Below are 10,713 nucleotides of genomic sequence, written 5' to 3'. Positions count from 1 at the left end.
TCAAAGGACAATTTGATGTTACACGATGTCTCTTTTGAGATACAGTGCACTTCTGGAAATTTCAACAGATCACTGTTTTAAAAACTGACATAAAATACTTGATTATTAAGCCAGCAATATCAGAAAAATTTCTGGAGTTATTACCTTCAGCAAAACATGACTAAGAAAAGAAGTTCGACGCTTTCTTTCTTTTACGAAACTTAAAACGCGCTTAGGAATATACTTTACATTTTGCTCAATTGATTCCATATGTTCTTTAAATTTAACTTTTTGTGCTTTTTTCAATTCTTTTCTCAGTTTACTAAAGCGGAAGAGTTCGTCGATAATTTTTTTATTGCCAAATTTTCTTGTATTCTTTAAAGGCATACTCCTTTTCTTTTACCAGCGTCATACCGTATCGAAAATGAGCGATTTCGTAAATACGTTTTAGGAATACATTCTTTTATAATACAGAATAAAATATCATAGAAGTAATCAAATGCTTCATCAACTGAGTGAAAAGAGTCAACAACAGACCCGTCCAGACATGACAGGAGTGCGTTCATGAGGAGGAGAGTCCGCTTTCTTGCAGTTCAACACTGTCTCGTCGATCCGCCGTGCAGTCTGTCGTGTCAGCTGAATATCTATGTGGTCCACGACAGCCCCGTGAGTTGATTGCATCGAATTTTCAGTATCACGCACAAGAATGCTACAGCCCCGAGCTAGCGCGGAATCAATCACCTTGTCCTTGCACTTTTTACTCGAGTTGCATTGATTTAGGTGGTACAGGAACAATAAGTCCAAGAAAGGTTGGCATAGTTGAGGGCGACCAGACGTGTGCAGTGGATCAAATTTGTTGGGCATATTCATTGAATCCCATGTAATTTCACGCAGGCTAAAAATCACCACAAATAAGAATTGTCATTGTCTCTCATGAACTTACTAATTCCACAGATTTCTCTAGTTGGTCAGCGTCTGGAGGGGTGACATCAGGTGGTATGTATACACAGGCAGACACCTAATAAATAAACAAATCTTGTTCTGATTAATGACAATGCTTTGAACAACACAAATGTGGTCGATGTGGTTTTTGCCAGTTGCAAGATAAGCTAATTTTGCCCATGTAAAACCAGGATTCTGTTCTTGGCCCTTGAGTCCCTGAGGCTTGAACTTGGGTACTGTTACTATAAAAATGTTAGTGTGGTGACAACACAGAATTTAGAGCATGGGAGCGTGCAATATGCCACTTTTAAAACATTTACATGACTTAAAATCAAAGTCTAAGTGAGGTGATTCGAATTGAGGCCTGATTTCTTCGGTCAGACCCATTAGATATACGTGTTACCATGCACCAACTACACCTGTATTATACTGATGCTCTAGTCTTACACTCCATGTCATCGTCTTTTGTATCGCTTACACGCATCATTCAGGATTCTGCTGGTGGATTAAGCATCCGACAGCATGGTCCCTTTTCAATGGTTGTATGAGTTTGTACAGTGTATATTAAATTGGATAACCAGATCAGTATTTTGAGTTATTCTAAACAAACGACGTCTAATACGTTGCAAATTAAATCGCTACATTTTTCAATAAATTTACATCATAAACTATGGTGCTATGGGCGTGTCAATTGCTACTGTTCTGAGCATATACATGGACAGATAGAATTAATCCTCACGTTACTATTTACCATGATCCACATCTACAATACGTAAACACATATCTCTTATATTTTGGTTTGTTTAAATGCAGATATCCGAGAAAAATTATTTCTCTATTTCATGGGTTTTTGACATCATTTTGCCTTAACTTACATGTGTAGCTGCAACCAGGTGTGTAAGGGAAGAAAGTCGGAGTGCACAGAATAAACCCTTGTACCCGTCAGTCTTCCTGGCCTTAACTTGAACTAGCGAGAACTGGGTTTGAACTCGTAATAATCCCATAAGCTGCAGTGAAAACAGCGGTATATCCGCATGACACAGCAGTACCCAGGGTATTCCACTCTCAGTAAGAGACCCTGTGTGAGCACGTCGGTTATAGCCTGCATCCTGCACTGATAACAAAGAACGCAGTCAAATCCCCTGTTTGACTAAATAACTATCCATGTACAACAAACATTTCCATGGCAATGTGATCGACGTAGAGATTGTGCTTGTATTTACCTGAGACGCTGAGCAAAGGAACGTAAGCATTATCAGCGCAGGTTAGGGAAAATATTGATCCCGGGTCCTGGATAGCAAAGCTAGTTCAGCCCAGGTGTATGACGTATTCGCCTATCTGAGGTAAAATCAGAATGGCACGATGACGACTCACGACCTTCCCCAGCTTGCTGGCAGACCTTCCCACACACGGCCGGAGAGGAAGCCAGCATGAGATGGACTTGAACTCACAGCGACCCCATTTATGAGAGGCTCTCGGGTCATTGCGCCGTCCTGGCATGCCAACCTCTCTCGGTCACGGAGACCCCTAAGGATGAGGATTCCATTCTGTATTATTACTTCCAAAGATCTTTTAATTGAAAAGCTGTCCTTTGAATCCCAATTCTTCAAGAATCTGCTGATATGTGTAAATCATCATCTGACTACTAAGTCTTTTGTTTGTCGTTTGTCAATGCGAAACAATTACTTAACATTCAATTCCATTCTCTTTATTCGCTCAGGCTATAATTCAGGTGGTCAATGATTTTCTGGAGTACGGCGTAAAACACCAATAAAATAAAAAAATACATTTATGGTCAGTGAAGACAAAATCAATCACGCTTGAACAGATATGTGTAGAAATATGTTGTCATAATGACTGTTAGCTAATATTGTTGCGTGAATGGGTGAAAGCGATTTAAGAAACCTAACACTTCAACTTTATTGTTCATTCAGTTGACGTAAAACAGTTTATAGACATGCATTGAAACTTACTCGTTACACCTGAGCGATGATAGTGATAAGTTGTAACATGTTCATGGGATTTTGTGCAGTTAATCCTTTTTGACGCAGATTAAGCCTGTGTCCATGAGATCCATCATAAATGCTGTAATTAATCAGCCAATCATCTGCCCCCCCCCCCCCCCCCACCCCACCCCCACCCCCCCACGCGATTCCAACACAGGTTGGTCATTATGTTAGTTACCGGTCAGTCTACTCAATGTTGACACATGCCCATTCTTAACCAGATAAATAGGAATTTATCATAAAGAAGCCTTGCAAAAATCAATTTCCAATCGAAATATTTCGGATATGCATTAATCGTCATCATTCATGTCATTATTAATAACAATATAAGACAGATCGCCGAACTGGTCGCTTGTATGATACGAGGTACCAAAGACTCTAGTCTTTATCCAGCTCTGGTTGTACATGTACCGAGATAATACTGTCGTATTTGGGCCGTCTGAATTCTACACGGGACTGCTTTTGTCACGTTAATGTACTCAGTCAATGCTGACACCTTTGTAGCCATAAACGGAACAAGGCAAATAAACAAAATGACTTGACCAACTGTGTACATGCATGCGCATGTACTCTCACTGCCGGTAATAACACAATCCAGGTGTGGTAAGCTTAAGTCGCCACGAGATAGCCACAACATTGCCGAAGTGGGGTTAAGCCATAATACATTACCCGTAAGCTAGAGGCTTCCATTCCCCCTGGCTCTGTCCGGTCTCTCCCCACAATAATGCTGGCCGCCGTCGTATGAGTGAAATATTCTTGAGAACGACGTACAGCACCAATCAAATAAATAAATAGAAAGATAAATAGAAGCCTCCAGCTGCAAACAACTCGGCACGGCCTAAAGAGGATTCGGTCCATTCTGTTCACTTCGCATATGAAGCAAAATGCTTGTGTATGACTGCAAATTTCAGTTCTGATTGAAATTTATATCACATACAAGAATGTCTCATTTCAGAGACATGTCGATCATGCTCTGTCATGTGTCAGACCTGCATAGCTACTCGAAACCGTGAGTTGAGTAAAATAAAAAAAAAACAATTATAAATTCTATAATTAATTTTTTTATTATTTCAAAAGTACATTTCACATGTATGTTTTCAATTTTCGTAGTGAGGGTGAGTAGGCTTTCAAAACAGAATAAAATCACTCGGTATTTATTATGCAAAATTATTAAATAACGTGAAAGAATAATAGCCAAGCCTGAATAATTGTCGTCACAGAGGAAGGGGAGTGGTGTGGAAAATATGGGCGTTGTTGGGGGGAGAGGTGTAAACAAAGACGGTTGGGTCTGAACAGGCAAAGTCTCGTTTCGCTAAGTGATCTGACATAAAATTGTGTGTAGTACAAGTAGCTTGACGGTTGGTCAGTTCGACCGACTTACAAGTGACCCTTGTAAAATCTTAGTTAACGATGTACGGAGAATAGCGAGGTGACTAACAGTCTGTTTTTGAGGATATATTTATAGACCTCAATACTCCTTCTCAGTTGACTGCGCCTGTTACACGACGGACCGGGTGATGTTAATATACCTATATACTCATCCCCAGAAATAATATAATCCAGCGGTGGTAAAGTTAAGGTTTCCTGGTTGTGAGATTTCAACATGTCATTGTTTCGACACTTGAGATGGGTAAGTGAATATTTCCGTCTGTTCCAGTGTTGTTGTTTTATTTCTTTCTCCTCATCGAACCATAACGTCTCTATTATGAGTTTCACGCGAAGCTGCTAAGATATATTGATTTTTTGTGTTACACTGCGGTAGTCCACATCTATCTATACATATTTGCTTCATCTATTCGGCTTCCACGACTGAAGATAGATTTAAATAATATCCCATTCGAAGTCCTATAAATACAAAGCTTCTAAAATTGTTTAATTCACCTTGTATTTACAGCTTAAATTGCTCGTAAGCTATTTATTTATTTATTTATTTATTGTTGTTGCTGGTTGTTCTCCTTTACAATGGCGGAGACATTTGTGGTTGTAGGTAGCATGAGTGCGTAAACCACATGTCACCTTCAGATATGCACACCATATTTACTTGGTGGAACATAAGTTGCCTTCGACAAACGTTACACATCACTTACGTTTTTGGTTTTAACAACAATTTAATTTAGTTAGTTATATATTGCAATGGAGATTTCTTAATTTCGCGAGCATGCTGGTTTCCTCTCTAGCCGTACGTGGGAATGTCTGCAGCGATCTGCGGATGGTGGTGGGTTTCCATTGGGCTGTGTCTGGTTTCCTCCCAACATAATGCTAGCCGCCGTCGTATACGTGAAACATTCTTGAGTACGGCGAAAAAAACCCCAAACAAATAAATAAACAAATAATTACGTGAGTGTCGATTTATCCCAGTATATATCATTCTTTTCGCCCTTGCTGTTTTGGAATTTTTTGCACATTTATTTTGCATAATGACGGCACTTCCAAAATTGATGCATTATGGGTGAAAAGGAGGTCTCAAGCACCGGGTTCAATTTCCAACGAAAAATGATAGCAGTAAAGTTGACTGAAAAGAAAAAAAAGACAGAAGTGTCAACATAACAAATTACGAGAAAAAGTACACAAGTGTTGGCCATTTAAAATTTTATGTATTTATAGCAGAATGTTAAAACGTAACATAGATCCAAATCGCCCTGTAAATGAAGCCTGAGGTCATATAAATATAAATATGAAAATGTTTGATGTCAATGAGCACATCATTGACATCAATCAACTAAAAAATTATTGATGTCAATGAACACATCATTGACAACAATCAACTAAAAAAATAAATAAATTATGTGCCAACAGGACAGATTGATGAATGAAGCAATGGGCTGTCATTCGCAAACAGAACTGTTAGGAAACTCTTCGATATCCTGACTCTGGGAAACGGGTTTGGGGAAAATCCTAGCGAATCTATTAAGATATTGGGGTATATTGGCCTTTTGTCGTCTGGAATGAACCGCTGTACTATAGATGCACGTCAGTCTTACCGAATGGACAGTGCAATGGGCTCTGTTAACAGTCGACTGAACCTTTCCTGTTTACAACTAAGCACTGTTAGTTTGTATTGGCGTTCAATCGAACTGACGATCATGTCGTCTTTCAGTGGTCATCATGTATTGATGGGATAACACGAGTCTGGAACAAATGTCTCTTTCTGCAAAGTCCATTGACATTGAAGTCGATTCTTGTTCAAAAGAATGCTCCACTAATGTACTTTACAAGGGGATTCTGCACCTACCCCTTCGCAATATGCAGCTTTATCCTGCTGTGTGTACACAAGTATTTCAGGATTGACGTCGTTTATCTTTGAGCAAAACAGCGATCAGAATATCTAAACGAACTAGAACTGTAGAACTATAGCTAGAAAGACGTGTCTCCATATTTGGGTCAGCACCAAATTATAATAAAATTATGTTAGAGATTTAAGGGCGTAAGTTGTGAAAAATATAACTAGATGACTATCGGGGATTGGTGATTGTGGTAAAGTCTAGAGGACAGATTGTGTCAAAAATTTTTCATCAATTTATCCGAAATGATGCAGAAAAGCATTTTATCATGGTGAAGAATCGATTAAGAGTCTACTACATCCGAAAGTAAATTTGGATCAATACCAAAATTAAATGGAATGGTTCTTGGTCCAAGGCCAATATGTGCACTAAATTTTGTCTAAATCTGGCAGATGGACAAACAGGCGGAGGGATGCCAGCAAGACCACAGCCTTTTTTAACAACATGTGTGTAGGTTAGCGATGTTATTCTGGGCTGCGCCTCAGTTCCCGTGCAACAACTGACCAGACCCTTGGGATGAACATTATTTATGCGCGATTTATGCTCTTTTGAATGTCGAGCATTAACAAAAACCATCCATAATTAACTAGCATGGTGTTTACACTGAAAAAAATACTAAAACCGATAAATAAGTTTTTGTGATGTCCGCTTACAACTGCTGCTTCAGCTAATGTGAAGAACATTTATCCATATCTCCTATTGTATTATTTAGTGTGAAAATGACGCATTAGAAGAATGTTGTAGCTGTGTCGGGAATTTATTGTTTACTGGTTTGTGGCTACAGTTTATAAAAGAGGTGTGGTTAAGGGGAAACATCTGGTCATAGGTCACTCATCCAAGTAATACTGCAATTTCCTGCTTGTTTACATGTCCTTTCCGTTATTTTCAGGCAACTTTCAGGAAGCTGTTGTACGTGTTCCCGTTCGTGAGTGTGGCCATTCTGTATTCTCTACATCTCACAGCTTTTTCAAGCCTTTATATCTCTACCACGACTCGCCGCTCACTGACTTTCCTGACGCGCCCTCTACCGGTCGGTCAGGAAATAAATGCCAAGAAACCCTATCTTGATGTGGTATGTGTATTTCCCCTCATGGACACTGTTGAGTGGTCCAAAGCCAGGTACTCGCACGTGAACGGCACTGAGCTGATAAATCGGGAGAAGGAGTATATTATAAGTCTAAAAAGAAATTTAAACCACTCATCCGTATCGTCCGTTCATTTGTTCAGTCATAAACCGGAACAGTTGTACAAGAAACTCACAGTGCAGTATGGCGTCGACATGAAAAAGGTGGTCTTTTACAACTCAACGGAGAATCCAACCTACCAAGAAATGTTTGGTTACGTGTCTCGCTTTTTACAAGGACGTTTCATTATGATCCTGAACGCGGACAACTATATGGGAGACGGTTTTGTGGACTTGGATTTGGACTATCTGAGAAAGAATAAGGTGATGTACTCCTTGACACGGAGATTTCCTGTCCCGATGCCCACCGGATGTGGCCTAAGTCACCAGTCGCACTGTGAAAATAATAGCATTTATACTGGTTCTCATGACTCGTTCCTGTTCTTTGTCCGTTCACATCTACCACAGAACTTTCTAGCCCAGCTGAAATTCCCAAGTCATGTATTTGGGTCTGAAAACGTTGTGATTTGGGCTTTCAAGCACATCCTTAACTTTTCTGTGTTGAATCCTTGCAAAAAAGTGCACATTCATCATCTCCACTGCACCGCCATCCGAGCAAATGGACGGATTCGTGTGAACCGCAATGGGAAAAGTGCGCTAGCAAATTTTACAAACGAAATCTACGTTCCTAATACACAATCGATGCTCAATAAGCTCACCAAGGCGCTGCCACTACTGGCGAATTAAAATGATGCTAAATCACCTCATTAGAGGCCAAAAAAGCAAGACAGTTCTGAACGTTAATGGTCTGAACTACATCTGCTGGAGAGAATTTTCCAGGAACTATAGTCGGCCCTGAATTGAATCCGAACAAAAGAACCATATATGGAGGTGTTCCACTCAGGCTTATAACGACGTGTAAATATGTTTAACTGAATTATTAAATCATTGTGCAATGATGATGTAATTGCAATTTTATGTGACTAATGAAAAAATAAGTGAGTACAAGACAGTACCGATGCATTTACAAACTTGTGTCACAGGGAAACTAAGGGATTGCCTGTCAGTGCAGATGTGTTGACAAACTTGTGTCACAGGGAAACTAAGGGATTGCCTGTCAGTGCGGATGTGTTGACAAACTTGTGTAACAGGAGAACTGAGTGATTGCACGTCAGTGCTGATGTGTTGACAAACTTGTGTAACAGGAGAACTGAGTGATTGCAAGTCAGTGCTGATGTGTTGACAAACTTGTGTAAGAGGGGATCTTAGTGGTTGCAAGTCAGTGCTGATGTGTTGACAAACCTGTGTAACAGTGGAACTGAGTGGTTGCAAGTCAGTGCTGATGTGTTGACAAACTTGTGTAACAGGGGAACTGAGTAATTGCAAGTCTGTGCTGATGTGTTGACAAACTTGTGTAACAGGGGAACTGAGTGGTTGCAGGTCAGTGCTGATGTGTTGACAAACTTCTGTAACAGGGGAACTGAGTGATTGCAACTCTGTGCTGATGTGTTGACAAACTTGTGTAACAGGGGAACTGAGTAATTGCAACTCTGTGCTGATGTGTTGACAAACTTCTGTAACAGGGGAACTGAGTGATTGCAACTCTGTGCTGATGTGTTGACAAACTTCTGTAACAGGGGAACTGAGTAATTGCAAGTCAGTGCTGATGTGTTGACAAACTTCTGTAACAGGGGAACTGAGTGATTGCAACTCTGTGCTGATGTGTTGACAAATTTGTGTAACAGGGGAACTGAGTAATTGCAACTCTGTGCTGATGTGTTGACAAACTTCTGTAACAGGGGAACTGAGTGATTGCAACTCTGTGCTGATGTGTTGACAAACTTCTGTAACAGGGGAACTGAGTAATTGCATGTCAGTGCTGATGTGTTGACAAACTTCCCTAACAGTGGAACTGAGTGATTGCAGGTCAGTGCTGATGTGTTGACAAACTTGTGTAACAGGAGAACTGAGTGATTGCAAGTCTGTGCTGATGTGTTGACAAACTTCTGTAACAGGGGAACTGAGTGATTGCAACTCTGTGCTGATGTGTTGACAAACTTCTGTAACAGGGGAACTGAGTAATTGCATGTCAGTGCTGATGTGTTGACAAACTTCTGTAACAGTGGAACTGAGTAATTGCAAGTCGGTGCTGATGTGTTGACAAACCTGTGTAACAGGGGAACTGAGTAATTGCAAGTCAGTGCTGATGTGTTGACAAACTTGTGTAACCGGGGAACTGAGTGATTGCAAGTCTGTGCTGATGTGTTGACAAACCTGTGTAACCGGGGAACTGAGTGATTGCAAGTCTGTGCTGATGTGTTGACAAACCTGTGTAACAGGGGAACTGAGTGATTGCACGTCAGTGCTGATGTGTTGACAAACCTGTGTAACAGGAGAACTGAGTGATTGCAAGTCAGTGCTGATGTGTTGACAAACTTCTGTAACAGGGGAACTGAGTGATTGCAAGTCAGTGCTGATGTGTTCTGAATCTTATGTACGAAGGGAACTGAGTGACTGCAAGTCCATGTTGATGTGTTTACATATTTGTGCACTATTGGAATTAAGTAACGGCAAGTCGGTGCTGATGTGTTCACAAACTTCTGTAACATGGGAAACAAGTGATGGCAAGTCAAAACTGATTTGTTGATAAACTTATGTGACAGGGAAACTAATTCATGGCAAGCCAGTGCGGTTAAGTTATTTTGTGTATTTCATGTTGAGTGCTGTGTGTACTTAAGGTCAGTTCTCAGGTCCCATACTCTGACGTAAGGTAAGAGACCAAATAAGATATGAACAAATGAACATGTTTATTTCCATGATTTTATTACCATTATTACAGCTACAACAATGACCACAGCACTGATTTTTTGTCTTTTACGAAAGTGTGTAATTATAAAAAAGAGACAAGTCTTGCAGAAATGTACTTTCCCAGTCTTTACCTCAAAGTGAAAGGATTATAAATGTATACATTTTTATATTATTTTCAATTTACATTTTCTCCTTACAAAACGTGTAATATTAGCGTGTTCTAACTCTAAACCTATACGAGGGATATTTTGTATTTAAGTTAATGAGCTATTATTGAAAACCAAAATATATTATACCAAATATCCCTGACGTTCCAAAATGATAGGTTTGTTTGTTACAACTGATATTTGTTGTACATACCTTAGAACATGTTTAAAGTGACGTAATGCCTGTTGGAAGTTGTACATAATTTAGAACATGTGTAAAATAACGTGATATGTATTACTAATTATACACGATTTAGAACACGTCTAAAATGACGTGATATGTATTCCAATTTGTACACGATTTAGAACATGTGTAAAATGACGTGATATCTATTACAAATTGTACACGATTTAAAACATGTATAAAG

Source organism: Liolophura sinensis, chromosome 11 (assembly GCF_032854445.1).
Source record: "Liolophura sinensis isolate JHLJ2023 chromosome 11, CUHK_Ljap_v2, whole genome shotgun sequence".
NCBI classification, from domain to species: domain Eukaryota; kingdom Metazoa; phylum Mollusca; class Polyplacophora; order Chitonida; family Chitonidae; genus Liolophura; species Liolophura sinensis.
Note: the sequence above shows the minus strand (reverse complement) of the source record.